The sequence below is a fragment of the Propithecus coquereli genome, unplaced genomic scaffold (genome assembly GCF_000956105.1).
Source record: "Propithecus coquereli isolate 6110/MARCELLA unplaced genomic scaffold, Pcoq_1.0 Scaffold80, whole genome shotgun sequence".
NCBI classification, from domain to species: Eukaryota; Metazoa; Chordata; class Mammalia; order Primates; family Indriidae; genus Propithecus; species Propithecus coquereli.
The window spans coordinates 839644-858250 of record NW_012154174.1 but is presented as its reverse complement, the minus strand read 5'-3'; the positions used below and the strand labels follow the sequence as shown (position 1 = coordinate 858250).

The following is an 18607-nucleotide window of genomic DNA, read 5'->3' as shown; positions in this document are numbered from 1 at the left end:
TGTATTCTGTCAAGATGAGTCATTTATTGCCTATTCCTATAGCCTTCATTAACTTTACTACTTTTCCAGTAAAACACATTTGATCTATCATTTCCTCCACTAAAGAAGAAAATTGGCTCATTTTTCCTAACTGTGTTGAATATTCATTTTTTTAATCTTGGAGGCATGCTTCTAGAGACGCAAAACTCAATTTTGATTCCTTTAGAGCACTGATGAATTTCTGAGTTTTTAAAGTAAACAAGTTTGTTGATTAGTAAACACCACTAAGTGGTTTCTAATTTTATTTCCTTTTAGTGTGACTTTTTTTAACCATTCAGAAAAACTAAACAAAATGTATGTTCTTAGCTTTCTGTGTACAGTCTATTAAAATCTATCTAAAGTGAACCAAAGAGTTCAGATCTGTATGTTTGAAAGGAGTGATTCTCAATTTTTTTGTCTAGGACATATCAAACAAAAATGACCATCTCTTTTTCCCCTTCTCCAAGCCATCTTGGAGTTTTATCATCTATACTGATAAAACTGTCTTGTAAGGCAGTTTTTAGTAAATGGCACACACAGGTCCTGCCGTGACTGTGGCCATTTTCATTCTTATTCCTTCTGTGTAAGGATTGACAGGGAAACGAAGACTAATATGCTTTCCACAGCTGACTTTGTGACCAAAGTATCTGAATAAATTCATGTGGTAGGCTGGGCATGGTGGCTCACACCTATAATCCCAGCACTTTGGAAGGCCGAGGTGGGGGGATCACTTGAGCCCAGGAGTTCAAGAGCAGCCTGGGCAACATAGTGAGATCCCATCTTTACAAAAAATTAGAAAATTAGCTGGGTATGGTAGTGCACACCTGTAGTCCCAACTACTCCAGAGGCTGAGGCAGGAGGATCACTGGAGCCTAGGAGTTCGAGGTTATAATGAGCTATGATCACTCTACTGGACAACAGTGGGAGACTCTCTTAAAAAAAAAAAAAAAGTTCATGTGATAGACCAGTGCTCCAGCAATGAAAATATGCATTGATTTGTTATGAAAATCCAAAGTAGCAAACTAAAAAAAGCACATGTATAATCTTAAAGTATCTATTGTTAGAATTATTATTTTGGGTAGAGCATGGGTTTGAAGACAGACTGTAGTTCAAACCCTGGTCCCCCTACTTTTAGCTTGTGATTTGGGGCAAGTCAATGAATTTGTTCTTCTGTTTTGTCTGTAAAACTAAGATGGCATTAATTTCAAACCCAAATGATTTGTTTAAGGATTATGAAATCATGAACATAAAGTACCTAGTTCAGTGCCTCATATTTAGTAGGTATGAAAACTGTCTTGGTTTTTGTTCTTGATATCCTGTCACAACATGTTATTTCATGTCTGATTTTAAAAGATCCATAAGTCTTTTTTTAAAAGGCCAGTACAGTAAAAATATAGGCTAATCTAGGGAAAAAAGACCAGGATTTGTGGGGATTTTAAAATTTTTATTGTGACTTTGGACAGAATTTATATTAAATAGGCATGTAGCAGAAAGGATACTGCATTGAATGAAGAGACCAACTGGGAGAACTGCATTGATACATAAAATAGTTAAGTGTCAGAAGCACCACAGAACCGAACCCTCAGAATATCTGGCATGTTGTATAGCTCCCTTAACTCAACCATTTGAAAGAATGTTTTTAAAAAATCACATTGACCCTTGAATTCTAAAAACCCTCCATGTAGCTCTGCTCATCCCAGCACGTTTACTTCTTGATGCTCAGTGCTTCAAAGTTTGAACATGGTGAGTGATTTACAATAAAGTGCTTGCTATGTAAGTTACTTTCTATATTTGTCAGGAATGAAGAAAATAGAATAAGGATGTGATTTTAAGACTTTCTCTTTATCACTGGTTTTAAGCAGTTGATTACTATATGCCTTTGGGGTTTTTCAACCTTAGCACTGTTGATATTCTGAGCAGGATCATTCATTATTATGAGAGCTATCCTGTGCATTGTAGGATACGTAGCAGCATTCCTGACCTCTACCCACTAGATGCCGGTGGCACAGCCTATCCCATCCCCTAGTTATGACAAACGAAAACATCTCCAGCCATTGCTAAAGGTCTCCCAGGGGATGGGATGGGAGGAATCATCCCTGTTTGAGAACCACTTGTGTATTTTTGGCAGATTTTTTCTATTATGATGTGGTTTTCTTCATGATTCTTGCCTTGCGTTTCATTGAGCTTTTTTAGATCTGTGGGTTTATACTTTTCATCAAATTTGGAAAACTTTCAGCCATTATTTCTTGAGATACTTTTTCTGTGATCCCCCTTTCCTCTCCTTCGGGGACTCCACTGACATATATTTTCGTTATATCAACCCTATAATGTTAGTACTATTGTTATTTTCATTTTACAGATGATTCATTTTAAAGAATTTGCCCCTATTCCCACAGCTAGTAAGTAGACAATTCAGGATTTGAACCCAGGCCAACCCCAGCATCTGGACTTATATTGTTAATACTTGGCTTTACTGCTGTGGTCACATTTTCAGCAGTGATAAGCCATAACTTATTTTATTGCTTCTTTTTTCTCTAAGGCTGAGCTGCGGAAAGGCTGGTCATAAACTCTCCTGTAAATAATGTGCAGTTCAAGCATCCTTGCAGTCTGAATGTTGCACACTACATTGTCTACTTTATCTAACAAGCCATGGGGAAAAATATGCACAAAAATTAGACTAAGATCTGTTCTTTCCCACGTTCAAATTGCTGCTAGGACAACAGGAAATGAGGCACTCAGTGGATCTTCTTCCTTGTGCATAGCAAAGGATCAGTACAGTCGAAATACACTAAATGGTTCCAAAGTTATCCTGCAGGAGAGAATGTAATACCCTAAGGATCAAAAGTTTTGCCAGGGATTGGCTTGGGAACAGGGAAAGTACATTAACATATTCATTCATCTGTTACTGTGGTGGACAGCAGAAGCCACAGAAAACCAGCTACAACAGTGCAAAGGGCATCACCCAGACAATGCAGGACTGTTACAATTCCGATTAACTGTTTTCATCCAAAGTTAATGGACTCAAGGGTGTTCAAGAAATCACTATAATTCTGAAGAATATGAACACTGCTCTAATGGATTGAAACTGGAAACCTTAAAGCACCTAATAAACTCTACTATGTTGTTTAAAATAAAATTCAACAACTATATATAGTAAGTCATTCATTTTCTTTCCCAATTTATAATTACCTTTCCTAAAAATAAAATTAAGAAAGCTACTTTTCTAAAGAAAGCATGTTTTGAAATATAATTTCCCATATTAAATAGAGTTAATTTTTCTTATTTAAACTTTGTGGAAGTTTGATTCTTTCTAAATAAGAGTTTCTGGGACACACATCCAGAATAACAACCAATTTGGCAGAAATATCTTATGTTTACAATAAGCAATGGCATGAGTTTCTTGCTTTTCTCCATCTGTCTTTTGGATAATGGGCCTTCCTTGGCCAACCTAAACATTAAAACACCTTTTATCCCATTACACACACACACATACACACCACCTAAACTCCTTCCTGCTTTATTTTTTTCACTTTGGCATTTATCGCTATTAACATTCTGTATAATTTTTTTCTCTATTTTTTGAAACGAGAGTATCACTATGTTGCCCAGGCTGGTCTTAAACTCCTGGGCTCAAACGATCCTCCTGCCTCACCCTCCCAAGTAGAGGGAGTACAGGCACACGTCATCACACCCAGCTTCAATTTATTTTTTAATCTTATGTATTGTCCATTTTCCAACCTAGAATGTAAGCTACATGACTGATCACAAATTTATAATGATATTCACTAAAAACATGTCTATATTAAGCATTGTGGCAAGGTAACAAAACGAGAATATAAAATGTGGGGTTTTTTTCATATTATCAAAAAAAAAAGTTTAGTAAGCATAAGACTCTACTTTGCTGTCAATATCCTAAACTGAGAATAGTCCTTGTAGCTGTTGATGTCTTCAGTCTGTATCCAGTACCAGTGGAGTGAGGAAGATGTGCATTTTAATTAATTTATTTCCAAACAAGCTTGGTTTCTTATGATAATTCAGAATTTGTATATTTGTATCCCCCTTTATTCCTAATTCACAAATTCTATTGCTTTATATCTCATCTCTTTGATCAGCTTTGATGGATTAACTTGAAGAATTTCCAGCTATACCATGTGTATTGAATAGAATATTAAGTATTTACTAGATAATTACTCATTAATAAAATAAATTCACATTCTAGGCAAGATGAAGAGAATGATAATAATTATTATTAAATAATTTCCAAAGAGCCTCTGATCCTTATAGTAGGTTAATAAGAATTGAGTGAGAATACACAAGCATGGTTATTAATGGCTTAATTATCTGCACTAACCAACTGTAACATTAGGTTATGTTCTTAAATCTTATAATAGAAGTCAGAGATTTTTCTCCATAACTAGGTATGGAGAAGGGTTATCAGGATTTATCTGGAATACTACGTATTATTTATTGATTTGGATCATTCTTACTAATGCTAAGACTCACTAGGTAATGGTAATATAATCTGGATCTTGACCTTTGACAATTATGAAATATTTTTGTGAGTTCTTTGTCTTTATGTGTGTTCTAACTAAAATTATTAACCCTGTAAGCCAGTAACATGAAAACAATTCTAGATAGCGTGATGGGGAGGTGAAGAGGCAATAATAAAATATTTACAAAAGTTGATTATTTAGCATCTTCCTTACTGTTTACAGTTAATTTTTGGAAAGCCACCAAACAAATGAAAAGCAAAAAATGCCTATGGCACATTCAGTACCCTGGGCTTTAAAGTTTGGGAACAGTCCAAATAAAAATCAGACATCATTCAGCCTATTCTCATTTTGATTCCTTCTTTAGATTTCAGAGAATCAGTGGAGAAATTGAATTCTGTGTTTTCACAATAGCTAGATTTGATTTACTGAAAGTTAAACCACATCCTCATCCTGATGCATGTTTTTGCCAAATACACAAACCTTTTGATAAATTATAATAGCATTCAAGTAATGTTGTATAATATTTTATTTCTCTTGCTGTGCTCTAGTCAAGAACAGATCACAAAGTGTATGTGACTTCAAAAGTATGGTGTTGATGAGTCCATTCCATCTAATGAAAATGTCATAGAAGTTATAGATGAAAATACATTTTTCAGGTCAAATGATCTGTTGAAAAATATAAGCAAGGCCTAAAGCTGAGATCTATCAACAGTTATAAAGCAGTTACAAATCCTTTTTACTGTGACATCAGAGTTGGGGATGTGATAGAGAAAATCTTTATAATTTCTTATGTCTGGGGATTAACTGCTGTTGCTAAATTGTCATTATGAGGACTAAGACAAAGATAATGAAAGACTAATCTTCTTTAGTGTAATTTTAGCCTTATAAGAAGTGCTTAGAATTTCAGAAGTACTCACTTGCAAGTTGTAAGGCCAAAAATATCTCAGTGTGTTATTTACCAGTAATTTCCTTCTGTAGCATAACCTGTTTTCATGATTAATTCATTGGTTTTATAATAATGTATCTTCTGTCTAAATAATAAAATAATGCTTTTATATATATCCAGTATTTATAGATGATGTTAAATTCATTTTGAATCAGATGCATTTGAGAACACTATGCATTTTAGCAGCCCCAGCTGTTACAGAAAGTTGAAGTATTCACATATTTTTTTGTATCAATAACTACACAAGACAAGCAAGAAATAAGTGGCACTTGTGTTTAATCTCCCTAATCTGCTTGTGACTATACTAGAAGATTCAAATATTTTCTTCCTTTGCAAAAGGAAATTTATCCTTTGGCAATAATTGCTTGGGATTAGTTCTAAGAGTTGACAAGGCCAAGGGGAAAACAGAAACTAAAGAAGCAAAGTGTGGTTATAAGAAAGATAAGATCTAAATGTATTTTAACTTTGGGATTCTCCTTATTAGCCTTCCATACTCTTGTTTTATTTGAATTGATCCATTTTTATTTTTTTGAAAATCCTAATATTCTAATAAAGTTCTAATATTCACATCAAATATTATGGAAATCTGGTTAGGGACACATGACTTCTGGAACCCTACCCTTTCAGTAGTCAGGATGAGTCTTTGCTCTAAAAAGAAAAGAGGCTGGGCATGGTGGCTCATACCTATAATCCCAGAGTCTTGGGAGGCTGAAGCAGGAGGATTGCGTGAGGCCAGGAGTTCCAGACCAGCCTGGGCAACATAGCAAGACCCTGTCTTGAAAAGGAAAGGAGAGGAGAGGAAGGAATTCCTTCCTTTCCCTCCCCTCTCCTCTCCTCCCCACTTCCTTCCTTCCTTTCCTCCCTCCCTCCCAGAGATATCCAGAAAAAAAGAAAGAAGGAAAGAGTAGAGAATGAGGTGGTCAGAAATGTCTCTGTGTGCTATGTGGACTAATGTTGCCACCAAAATAATGTCTCCATACATTTTTTTTCCTCTCTTTTTTAAAATTTATTTTCCTTTTTGATATTTTTTTCCTTTTTAAAAATTTTGATAGATTTAGGGGTACAAGTTGAATTCTGTTACATGTATACATTGTATAGTGTTGAAGTCTGGGCTTTTGGCGTACCCATCACCCACATAGTGTACATTGTACCCATAGGTAATTTTTCATCCTTCACCCCCTGCCCAACCTCCCCACTTTTGAGTCTCCAGTATCCATTATACCACTCTGTGTGTCTTTGTGTAGCCATAGTTTAGCTCCCACTTACAAGAGAGAACATGTGGCACTTATTTTTCTGTTCCTGAGTTACTTCATTTATAATAATGGCCTCCAGCTCTACCCAAGTTGCTGCAAAAGACATCATTTGATTCTCTCTTATCGCTAAGACATACTCCATGGGGTGTGTGTGTGTGTGTGTTTACACACACCACATTTTCTTTATGCACGCATCAGTTGATGGGCTGTCCTCTCTTAATGGCTTATGTTGGCCTATAAAACTTTCTGCTACTTTTCCATGGAATCAGTTCCCTATGGTGTGTGAGAATCACATGGGAGCTGGAGAAGAGAGAAAAGGTCTGCCCTTGATTCTACTTTTGTGCTCCTCAGGCTCTCAGAAAGGAAAGCCAACTGGGGAAGCGGTGAGGAAATCCAAAGGCTTCCCTCTTTCTTAGGCCTCATTTATTGGTAGGAGAAAGTTGATAGAGCAGGAAAAGCAAAACTTCAAAATAGGCTGAATTCTCTGCCCTAATATATTGAGTTATTCCTTCTTCTACCCTCTTCAAAACTACTCTTCTCTTAGCAATCTCAATTAGGACTTTAGTTTTTTTAAAAAATCGTAATTTTAAAACAATTTTTACATTAAAATTGCAAATGAATTATGGTGCTCCATAACAGCTCCAGAGATATTTACATGAAAATCTTTGTTAATTCAAAAGAATCTCTAATTGAAGAAAATTTAGGCAGTGGATAGGGTATCACTAAATAATAGTGAAGTGGGAACTATGTCACATGGCTTTGTATCCCCAAAGTACCTAACATTGTATTCAGCTAGTAGTTGTCATTCTAAAAGTGTTTGAATAAAAGGGTATTTGGGATGTGGCTTCCCTGAGTCCCTTCCAAGTAGAAAGGAGACCCAGCACCCATCTGTCTCCGTACCCTGGATTACAGTGTCAAATGGACGTTGGTGTACCTTTCTGCCATACTTAGTCTCCCCTTCATTACCCTACAACAAACTGTAGAAACTTGCCCTGATCCTAGTCCCTTATAACTCTTTTAACTGCTGTCCTGTTCTCCTCAGCCTCTACCCTGTCCTATTTTTGTTCTGTCGATGGTTGTGGTAGGTCTGTATGAATTTAGCCCTCAATAATTGATGATGTTTAAAGATGACGTTTACTTATGGCCTATGAGCCCAACTTTTCACAGTGTTTGCCTCTTAGAAGCTGGACTGGAATCAAAAGTATCAGCACATCTATATAGCTAGACCTTTCACTAAAACCTAGAACTTCATAGTATTTAGTTATGCTTAGGCTTTACAGGGTGTTGCTTACTGCCCCTGAAACAACTTTTGAAAATGCATATTTGTTGTGCTAGGGAATTTGAAGGGTGCACAAAGGGAATCAAGGCAAGAAATAGTGCTTGTCATTGTATGCTTTGCCTATTACTGCCCATTCTGGAGAAGATATCAATATAGCACAGTATCTGGCACAGATATATTTGTTGGCTAAATAAATATCTAAGAATTTTCCTCTTTATTTATTTTTTTGTGCATAGTGTTTCAGACTCAATATCTAATAATTTTTCTGAATGATTACTTAGTATAGATACTATAATTTTATATTGCTGTAAGTACCCTCAGCATCCTTGCCTAGTATTTAAAAATGTCTTAAAGGAATAATTACTCTCCATGTGTATATATATTATGAAAGCTACAAAATTAATTAGCATACCTAAACTTTTCTATTTGAACACTAAATTGAAAAACAGTTTTGGGGTGAATACCAAACTTAGTCACATATAAAAAGGTTCTTCAAATTAGCATAGGTTAAGTTATAAATATGCAATTTCTTCGTTATCAGAACTTATTAACATTATTGTCACTAAAATTGGTATTCAGCCCCCCACTGTTAAATTTTACTAGCTTTAAAAAAAAATCCAGTTTCTTTATTAAAGCATCTAGTTCTAAGCATCAATGCAATAAGTTGCATCTTGGCATGAATTGTCACTTTGGCTATTATTGAGCACATGGTATGGAAAGAAACCACATAGAATGAAATGAAATTCAAGCAGATGATTTTTTTTTTTTAAGATCTCTGAAGATATAGCTAGGGGTCTATCACACAGGCAAATGTAATTTGGGCATAAAATAGTAACATGAATTTGAAGAGAGTATATCCCAAAGTAGAACATGACCTTAATGCAAGGATAAAGCACTGACTTGCCTTTTAGAATCTCACCCAGGAGCTCTTGGGAAATCCAAGCTTTTTGACATCTCTGGCATTGAATACTCTTTCTGTAGCACAACTGTCAAAATTACAGTGTAAGGAAGACCAGTTTAAATGAAAAACTGTTTCTGGCAGCTCTCTGAAAGTCATCTAGTAACTGAGGCTGAGATAAAGCTCAAAGATAAGCTATGAACTAGAAACGTCAGCTGTTTCTTTCCTTCAGGTGTGAAATTATATGTCTTTTTTTGAAAATCAGGGCTGAAATATATTTTCTAGAAAACATATGAATGAAAGAAAAGCAGTTACTAGAAGGAATAAGTGCCTGTAGAGCTAAAGCCTTACTGGAGGAATTTAGAAAATCTCACAGTCTTCTTACGAAGTTTTTAAACTCAGATTTTTAACATGTAGTGTTTCGTATTATTTAGAAAACCTTGCCAATTGCCATTAAATAAATAAATCATACTGAGGTACCATAAAGAATAAAGAGCTCTTTTGAGCCATTGCAGTGACTGTACATAATGATAAGTTCATAGTAACTGTCTCGTGTAGTTTCATTGTCTTAAAATTTTCAAACACTGGCCAGACTGAGTCAATATGAATTTTAAACCTATTCAGAAAATATACATTAAATTTCTTAGTGGTTTTTTGTTTTTTGTTTTTTTTAATGCTCACAATTTGTTAGCGTAGAAACATGGGTCTTCTCTCTAGCTCCTCCCAATAAGTGCTGCTGGGAATAGCAACTTAACTGCCCTCCTTGTATTTTAATGGGATCTTGGCTACCCTGTGACTGACTGCAGACCAATAAATCACAGAAATTTGTCTAGGAGCTATACAAAATGTTCGCATTATTTATGTACCTTGCATCTTGGGCAGCTTTACCCCCGAGTCCTGCCCTAAGGTTAAATTGGCCTAGAGATGGGCTTAGTCTCCAAAACTATATGAGGTGAAGTCTTTCCTAAGCTTAGACCCCTCAAAGGTCTAAAGAACTCTAAGAAACTGAGATAAAGATGAGGGTTGATTACCTCTTTGAAGAGGCAATTTACCTCTTTTCATTTGACTACCAAATCCATACTATTCCCCAAACCATTTGTACACCAGAATTAACTATTGGAATTGACACTTAAATGTAATTGACCGTATGGTATTGATAAGAGCATAAATTATTGGCACAACATTTTAAAAATTTTGACAGTGTTTATTAAGCACTTTCATAAAGTTCCTTTTCTGTAAGTTTAGGCTAATAAAATAATCACATATACATACATAATGAGTGCGATGTGCACCATCTGGGGGATGGACATGCTTGAAGCTCTGACTCGGGGGGGAGGGGAGGCAAGGGCAACATACGTAACCTGAACATTTGTACCCCCATAATACGCTGAAATTAAAAAAATAATAATAATAATCACATGTGTTATGATGTTAATGGTCAAAAATAAACTGGAAAGAACTCATATCAAATGGCTGAACCAATTAAAATAAATCTATGCAGTGAAATTTAATACAGTTCTTAGTGTAATCTTTGTAATACCAAGATTTATTAGCATAGAAAAATGTTCATAATATATTGATGAGTCAAAATATACCTATTATATTTTTCTGTTTTGGGAAAAGAAAAAATACATATGTGTGTATATACACATATTCACATGCATACATATACACTTTAAAAATAGTCTACCCTTAATGCAAGACATTCTCTTATCTCACTTGGATTATTTCAATACCTTCCTAATTGGTTTTTCACACTTGCATCTCTGTAGTCTACTGCAATACAGCAGCCAGAATGATCTTGTTAAATGTAAATAAGATCATGTCATTCCTTTACTCAAAATTCCCCAGAGCCTTCCAATCTGTCTTGGAATAAAGACTATATTTACAGTGGCTTATGAGGCCGTACGTGCTTTTCCTACCACTGTCCCTTTTAAAGAAAACACAGATATTGGCAGTTACTAGAATTCACTACACTTACTGCTTTTCTTTTTTCTTTTAGCCACAGTGAAAAGGGGGTAGCTACTCTAATTACTGATAATTCACTTTAATAGTTAAGGACATTTAGAGTAGTAAGAATAGTTTATTAAGTTTCTCTGATGGTTTTTGAAACTTTTCTCTCTTTTTCCTAAATACCTCTTATAATTATTTTTAGTGTTTGTAAAGCCTGTCTTTTAGTCATGTCTGTGTTTGCTGGTACTGTAGAATTCCAAAAGTCCATTTTACAAGTATCTCAGTATCCAGAAATAAAAAAGAAAAGGATGTTAGATTCTTATAAGGAAAAACACAAAAGACTTGGCATTACAGTTAAATGAATTTATGTATCTAAAGTACCTCCATGGGCCAAATACTTTGGATGTCTAATTTGTTATCTAGGACCAGATTAGATACGTTAACCCCATGAGGCCCCTAGACAATTACATAATTAACTTCAGTCTTCCTGTGCTCACTTCCCTGTCACAAAGTTGCTTTTAAACTGAGTAAATATGAATCCATGAGAGAGAGGGTATTGGATGCCTCATTTTAAGAAAAGCAGTTGTCCAAAACCCAGATTTATGAAGCAGGTATATTAAAGGGTAATTATTCTTTTTTCACAGAAGTAATCACTGCAATATTTCCTTAAATAGACTCTTTTTAAGTCTAGGCTATGTGTAAAGTAATACTCAACTGTATTTGATTCTAAAGAAAAGAAATCACCTTATAAACTTAAGAGAATAGCATTATCTGTTGGGGTTTATTGCAAAATAGGTAAATAATATAACTTGTTTCAGCACCTAGAAATGAAAATGTTTCAAGCGGAGCATCGTTTTATCCTAACAACATTGTCCTCACAGACAGGGTCATCTGTCTTTTTGTTCTATGCTAGATTCGTCAGGAGCTCCCTCTTTGTCTTCTTATAGGACTAACCCTGTTCATAATTCTGTTTTGTGCTTGGCTCGCTAGGCTTTCCAGTGGTGGACATGAGTTAAACACATAGGGCTTCCTTCTTCCTTGGGCTCTTTCCGCTAAAGAGAGGAAGCCCGTATATCTGGATCAAGACAAATTGAAGGGAAAGGACTAGTCCTTGGTGAAATGTCAAAGTAAACTAAATTCACTGCCTTCCAGGAAATTCTTCATCCAACAAAATTACTTTTTCCCCTATGTTGTGCAAAGGGAACACGGGCACACATACCACTGGTACTACACAGTGTAAATGTAATCTAAATAAGATCTAATGGGGACACTCATAGGCAGAAAAACAGCAAAATTACTCAATCCCCATCCTCTTGGCCACTGAGCAGAAAAGTGTGCTCAGTTGGGTCAGACATAGCTGGAGCACATCATGGAAAGCAACCCCCTTAATTCTCCCTGCAATTACAAGGATGAGAGCCAGGAAACATCTAGAAGACTATGTAACAGTGGGAGCTTTTTGGTTAACAAAGCGGTCTTGTTAGAAAGAGGGAGCATAGCTCCACTAGTGGTAGCAGCCTCTTCTTTTTTATTTATTTTAGAGACAGAGTCTCACTCTGTCACCCATGGTGGAGTGCAGTGGACCTGTCATAGCTCACTGTAACCTTGAACTCCTGGGCTTAAGTGGTCCTCCTGCCTCAGCCTCTCAGGTAGCTAGGACTACAGGCCCACACCACCACCATGCCTGGCTAATTTTTTTTTTTTTATTTTTTTGTAGAGACAGGGTCCAAGGTTGTCCTGAAGTTCTAGCCTCAAGCGATCCTCTCACCTCAGCCTCCCAAAGGACTGGGATTATAGGTGTGAGTTACCATGCCCAGCCACTTTTGCTCTTATTAATCCATCTGCCTTGAGTTCCTTTTTGTCTTATATTAATATTACTACCCTGCTTTCTTCCTGTTTTAGTTTTCCTGTATTTCCCCTTTTTAAAAAAATCTTCCTATGTTATTTTATTTTGGCTATGTTTATTATAAATAACATAATTTGATACAATCTGCGGAGCTTAGTTCATCTAACTTTATTATGATTTATTTGGTCTTCCTTTTTTCACCTTATGTTTTTCATGTTTTCTTGCTTTTTTCTTTTAGGTCTTTTCCTATATTCATTGGGTTTTTCTCCCTGATAATTTCAATATGCTATTATTGGTAACCTTTGAATTAAATCCATATGCAGATATATACATATATGTATGTGTAATATGCACACAGACATACATGTGTGTATGTATATAGATGTGTATATATAGATCTCTGTATGTGGCCATTTTATCTAGAATGAAGCCATCCATAACTTTTAATGTCTCCTATTGGAAGTTGAGAAATTTATCTTCCTTTTACTTTCTTCTCCCCATTCAGTTTTTGCAATGTTAATAATCTGGTATTTTTTCCAAGTTACCTTTATTTTTAAATAATTTTATGTTACATATTTTCACTTCTAAGAAGTATTTTTCATATTTCATTACTTTATAACCATTTTGGTGTAATAGCTTAGAGTGCATGCTCTAGTAAACTATCTGGATTTGAATCCTTGCTCTATGACCCTGGACACACTCTGTACCTTAGCTTCCTCTTTTTTTTTTTTTAAACAGGATGGATATTAATAGTACCAATGTCACAGGGTGGTTGGGAGGATTAAATAATTCATATAAAGTGCCTGATACATAATAAGTATTTTGTAAATGTCAGATGCCATTAATATTATTGTATTAATTATTATACCATTATTGAAGCTCAACTCTGTTTTACTGATTTTATTATTTACTTAATTTATTGCTCACATCTTAATATATCTCATCTTCCTGCCTTTATTTCTTTATTTTGATTGGTTTTCTTTGTTGTTGTCTGAAGAATTTCCTCAACCAGGATTGTCAGACTTCTTAAAGGGCCAGATAACAAATATTTTAGGCTTGTAGGCTTTAATGTCTCTGTTGTAACTACTCGACTTTGCCCTTGTAGCTCAAAAGCAGCTATGGACAATACATAAACAATTGGCTAGCCAGCAGGCTATCTACCATCTTTTACCGACCCTTGCTCCAGACTTTTACCACTGTTTCTTGTAGAATTTTAGTAGGAAAGGTATATGAATTATACAATTGCAAAGTCATTGCATATCTGAGAATATCTTCTGTTGCTAATGTAGGTAAATGATGACTTCACTTTTATAGAATTTTAGATTTCAGTTGTTTTCCCTCAAGACTCCATAGAACCTGCTCTGTAGTTTTCAAGTGTTATAGAGAATTATGATACAACTTAATACTTTCTTTTTTCTAATAACTAATATATTTTCCTCCTGGATGGTTGAGGATTTTTCTTTATCTTTAGCATTTGACATTTTACCAGGAGAATTTTTTTTTCCTATTCTATGTTAAAGGAACAAGACTAAGAAGAACTAGATTAATGTATTTACATATCATGAACCTTAGCTATTTCTGATTGCCTTATCATCTTATTCTCCCTCTGAGGAAATTTCTAGATATTATATTCCCAAAGTTATCAATGAAAGCTTCTTAACATTTTATCATTTCAAATTGTACATCATGTGGGTAGCTATATATTTCAAATGGCAAGATACTGATGTAGTTTGGTCCCTCTGTAGTATTATACAATTTAATGGGAGTTTACAGCTGCACAACCACAGAAAACATATTTAGGAAATGGTCTAATTACTTTTGTTTGAGCATATTAAATCACTAAATGGTAAGAAGCTATAACTTTTGGTATAGTCAAAACATTGTTACAGTGTTTTTTAATTATAATTCTAACACAACCAGAAGAAAGAACCTTGATTTTAACTTTATTTCATAACACAGTGTCTTCTGTAACTAATTACAGTGCATGTGGTCTTTTGGTTTTTGTTTTTAGAGTTAAATTTTATTACATTTTTTTATTTTCCCTGTGCCTTAGAGGTGTCAAACAGCACACAAAAAGGCCTGTTTGTTAAAGGAAAGGAGGAGGCAAGGATTTTTGGATAATATTTTAATATTTGAGAGTGATCAACCTATGATTATGGAAAAGTTAATTTAACTTCTCACGCTACCTTATGGGCACAGGTGAAAATGTTAATGTTTCTTTTTTAAGTTTAAACTAGGTGAGGCCCTAGAACAAAGCACTCAATGGAAAAGAACTATCTCAGAAAAAATGTAATGGAACTAAAAGCCAAAATTCCTGAAGCAAAGTTGGGAAGCATAGACCTTCAATGCTTCATTCTTCTCCTCTGTGCCTTCCACAACCTAGTAGGCCACCAAGCTCTCAGATCAGAGTGGCTAGATGTGAAAAGCAAGCAGGCAGTGGGCTGAGGGCTGAGGAAATCTGGGGCTGGGGAAACTCCTGAGTTGATGAACTTTCGTAAATCTGGTTTCTCCTCCATACAAAGCTGCAGAATCAAGAAGTCCTGGTAGCAGCAGTTCGTGGTGTGGTAGGCCAGCTACTGCAGGCCACTATCTTTCTCACCATCAAAGGCTGCCTCACAGTGTAGAACATGTATGGGTGGAATCTGGTGCCACCGTGCTCTCGGGCAGTAATGGTGCCAGTGATACGAACGTTCTGGATGACAACAGGGTTATCTGGAATGCTCGGGCTCAAAGTTAAAGGCTGAGCTGTGAAGACCAGCTGGAGAGGAGGAAAGCAGAACCAGTGCAGACTAGAATAGAGGGAGCACACACCATTGGTGAAATCCTACTCTAGGCATGAAGATCGGGGGGTGGAGGGAGGTCCTTTCTGACTCCTCAAGCGAAGCTATAAGAAAAGTGACATCTCCTTGCTCTACTTCCTTGTCTGCTGTGTCAGTCTGGATCTCTGGGCAGGAGTTCAGCATGGAGATCAGCAGTTCTGTCTCTGTCTCACCTCAGCCTCTGCTCCTTCAATTCCTTCACCATCTTTAGGCCCTAAAGCCTGGAAACCCCCTAGAGCATACAAGACATCTTGGATCCTGTCAGAGAGAAAGTTGCCTGAGATCTTGAGCATGAGCATGCTGGTTTCTTTACCCAGTTCAGATAGTGGAGACTTCAGCTCTGAATCCTCACATAAGAACAGGGGCTCTCAAATATCAGGAAATGAGATGAGTTGTTTCCTACTTTCTGTTCTTCAGGCATCTGATCCAAATCCCTCTATAGCTTCAGGCATTCTTCAACTTCTGGGGAGGGGCCTGAAGGCCCTTCTGGCTCACTGCACTTAAGAGCACTGAGGCTGCTCTTGGAAAAGAGGTGCTCACTTCTGGCTGACATTCTGCCTCAGCAATCAGTGATGGAGATGTGAGCACTGAGGGCTGTTCCAGGGCACTGGCTGGGCAGAGTAGTTTAACCCCTTCTGCTAGATCATTTCTAGCCTTGGAAAAGATACTTATGAGTACAAAGTGTATCCAGTCAGGATCTGACAGTTTACTGATCAGTGGTAAGGTTGCATTGCACATAATGAGTTCAGACACTACGTGGCATCCAGTCTGAGTCTCCAAGGTGGGCTTGGGCACTAGCCCTTAAAGCAACACATCCACAAAAGGTGACCTCAGCACTGGTGCTGTACACATCAGTAAGTGGGGCAATAGCCCAGCAATAAGCCTCCCAGGGTTGGGAGGGCTCAATTGTACCACTCTGCTCCTCTACAGTGGCCTCCTTTGCCTGAATATAGCTCTGCAAGTGACAACCATAGAATCAGAACTCTTTGGGCAAGAACATGGCTGTCCACCATGCCCATCCTCCGAAGCTCCTGGACCAACCCTTTCATGGCCACCTCCATCTCTTCCTCAAAGGCTGGCTCCTGACTCACTAAGTGATATTAGGATAACACAAAGTCCCAAACAATCAGGATAACCAAAGTGTGGTTGATCTGCTGTTCCAGCTGCCTTTCTGCCTCAGGACTTGGAGAGCAGGTGGCCATTGGGATGAAGCATTCTAGGTGCAGTTGACCTGAAGCCCCTCACAGTGGCATTGGAGCCCAGCCATCCTCCCAGCACCACTAGCAATGTAGACCCAAGGCATAGAAGGCACACATTTGTCAGAAGGGAGATGACCAGGAGCCAGCCAAGCAAGATCCCCCCACCCCGACCCCAAACATCAGCTTCTGGCTATAGCTAGACCATGCTGAGCTCTCCTGGGATGAGGGTACTTTCTCTGTCTTCATGGCTGAGAGGACGAGGTGGCTCCCTCAGATGACTGCTCTGTTTTTTACTTCAGAATTAGGGATGAGGGCATGAACCATACCCTGGATACAAGGAAATCTGTTGTGCTATTCAAGGAACCACCAGGGGTCTGGGCCTTTGAAGTCATATAGGCACTGCAGAGTGATAGCAGCAGCTCTGCTTCTCCCCCTCACTACCGCCAACAGAGCCTCCAACTAGCCCCTTCCAGCATAGATACTGCTTTTGTGCAAAACTGCAGCCTTCATAATGCCCCAGATGAAGAGCCATGTTGCAGGCTCAGGGAGGATGGTGCTGGCTAGGGCTGTATCACATGTCACCAGGGGGCACGTGCCCAGACTGAGACATGACCTAAAGTAGACTCATTAGAGTCCTCTTTGCTGGCCTCAGCCTATAGCCACCACAGGCTTTTGCTACCTGGGCAGCTGTACTCCTGAAGCTCGGGTTCTGTCTGGGTTGTCAGCTGACTCCCATGTGGATTTTTTTTTTTTTTTTTTTTTTTTTTTGCCATTCCAGATCCTGCAATTTCAGGAGTGTTTGCCTAATTCCAGGACAGAATGCCATAGTTACTCTCATTGACTCATCTCCATTGACTTTAAGTTTCAAGATTAATAGGGGTTGTGATGGATCGTGAATGGAAAATTAAAAAAAAAAAAAAAGATTAATGGTGGATATTTCAGCCAATAAATAATTCTACAAAACAAAAATGAGGGCAGGCCTGACTATGAGACTTATGAGTTGTAGCAGAAAGGGTAACAGTCAAATTTATTAACTGCTGGTTATTCACATTATGCCTTGACTCACATAAATTGCCTTTATCCACAGTTAACTGCATATAAAAAGTAAATATAAGATATATAGCTTTATAAAAAGGAATATTTCTTGGCTTTGTGCATATCTTTTATCATTCTATTATCGTGAAACTATTAAAAAATGCTGAAAAGGCTAAGAGATTATCAGAGTATCAGTAAAATAGTTACTACCGGAAAGGAAATCAGATTTCAACAAGCCAGCTAGGTCAATGGAAAGAAAACTGGTCTGCTATCACTTAAGTGTATTTAAAATAATAGTGCAATAATATGATATCAATAATAATATGCTGATAATTAATATATTAATGATAATATAAAATAATAATACTCTTATGATATTTGCATTTTCTTCTGAAGCTAAATCATCCCAAGAAAATGCTGTGTTACAACTACAACGCATCATACCGTGGGAACTTTCTCCCCCCACGCTATAGGAAGGGCAGAAAGATTTCCTTCAGAGATATGTAGCCATCATACCTTGAAGCATTTGGAAGAATTGAGAGAGGGATGTTTTTTTGAAATCTAATCTTATGGAATTTTATCCCTCAATCTCCAATGCTAATGTTATATAGAAAGCAAGATACTAGGACCTCATAATAATTCGAATCCATTAGTCTGCAGAGAAACAGTCCTGTCGTTTCTAGAAAAGACATCACGTCCAAAATTACCTATATTTAGGATACCGCATTTATGGAAGTACCATTTAGAGTACCCTAGAGGAGGGCTATTCTGATGTTGAAGTTCTGAAAGCAGCTTCTGAGAAACCTTAGTAGAGACGTGATAATAGTGTATTTATTCAAAGGGCCATAATATATAGGTGAGGAAACAGATA

At 36.9% G+C, this 18607-nt stretch overlaps 1 protein-coding gene and 1 pseudogene across 1 annotated transcript in view; one reads left to right on the top strand and one right to left on the bottom strand.

The window, feature by feature from the left end:
* The window catches only part of MICU1 (mitochondrial calcium uptake 1), a 274726-nt gene that overhangs the window by 151878 nt on the left and 104241 nt on the right, over positions 1–18607 (top strand). The window lies entirely within an intron of this gene.
* Positions 15026–17025, bottom strand: LOC105825438 (annotated as a pseudogene).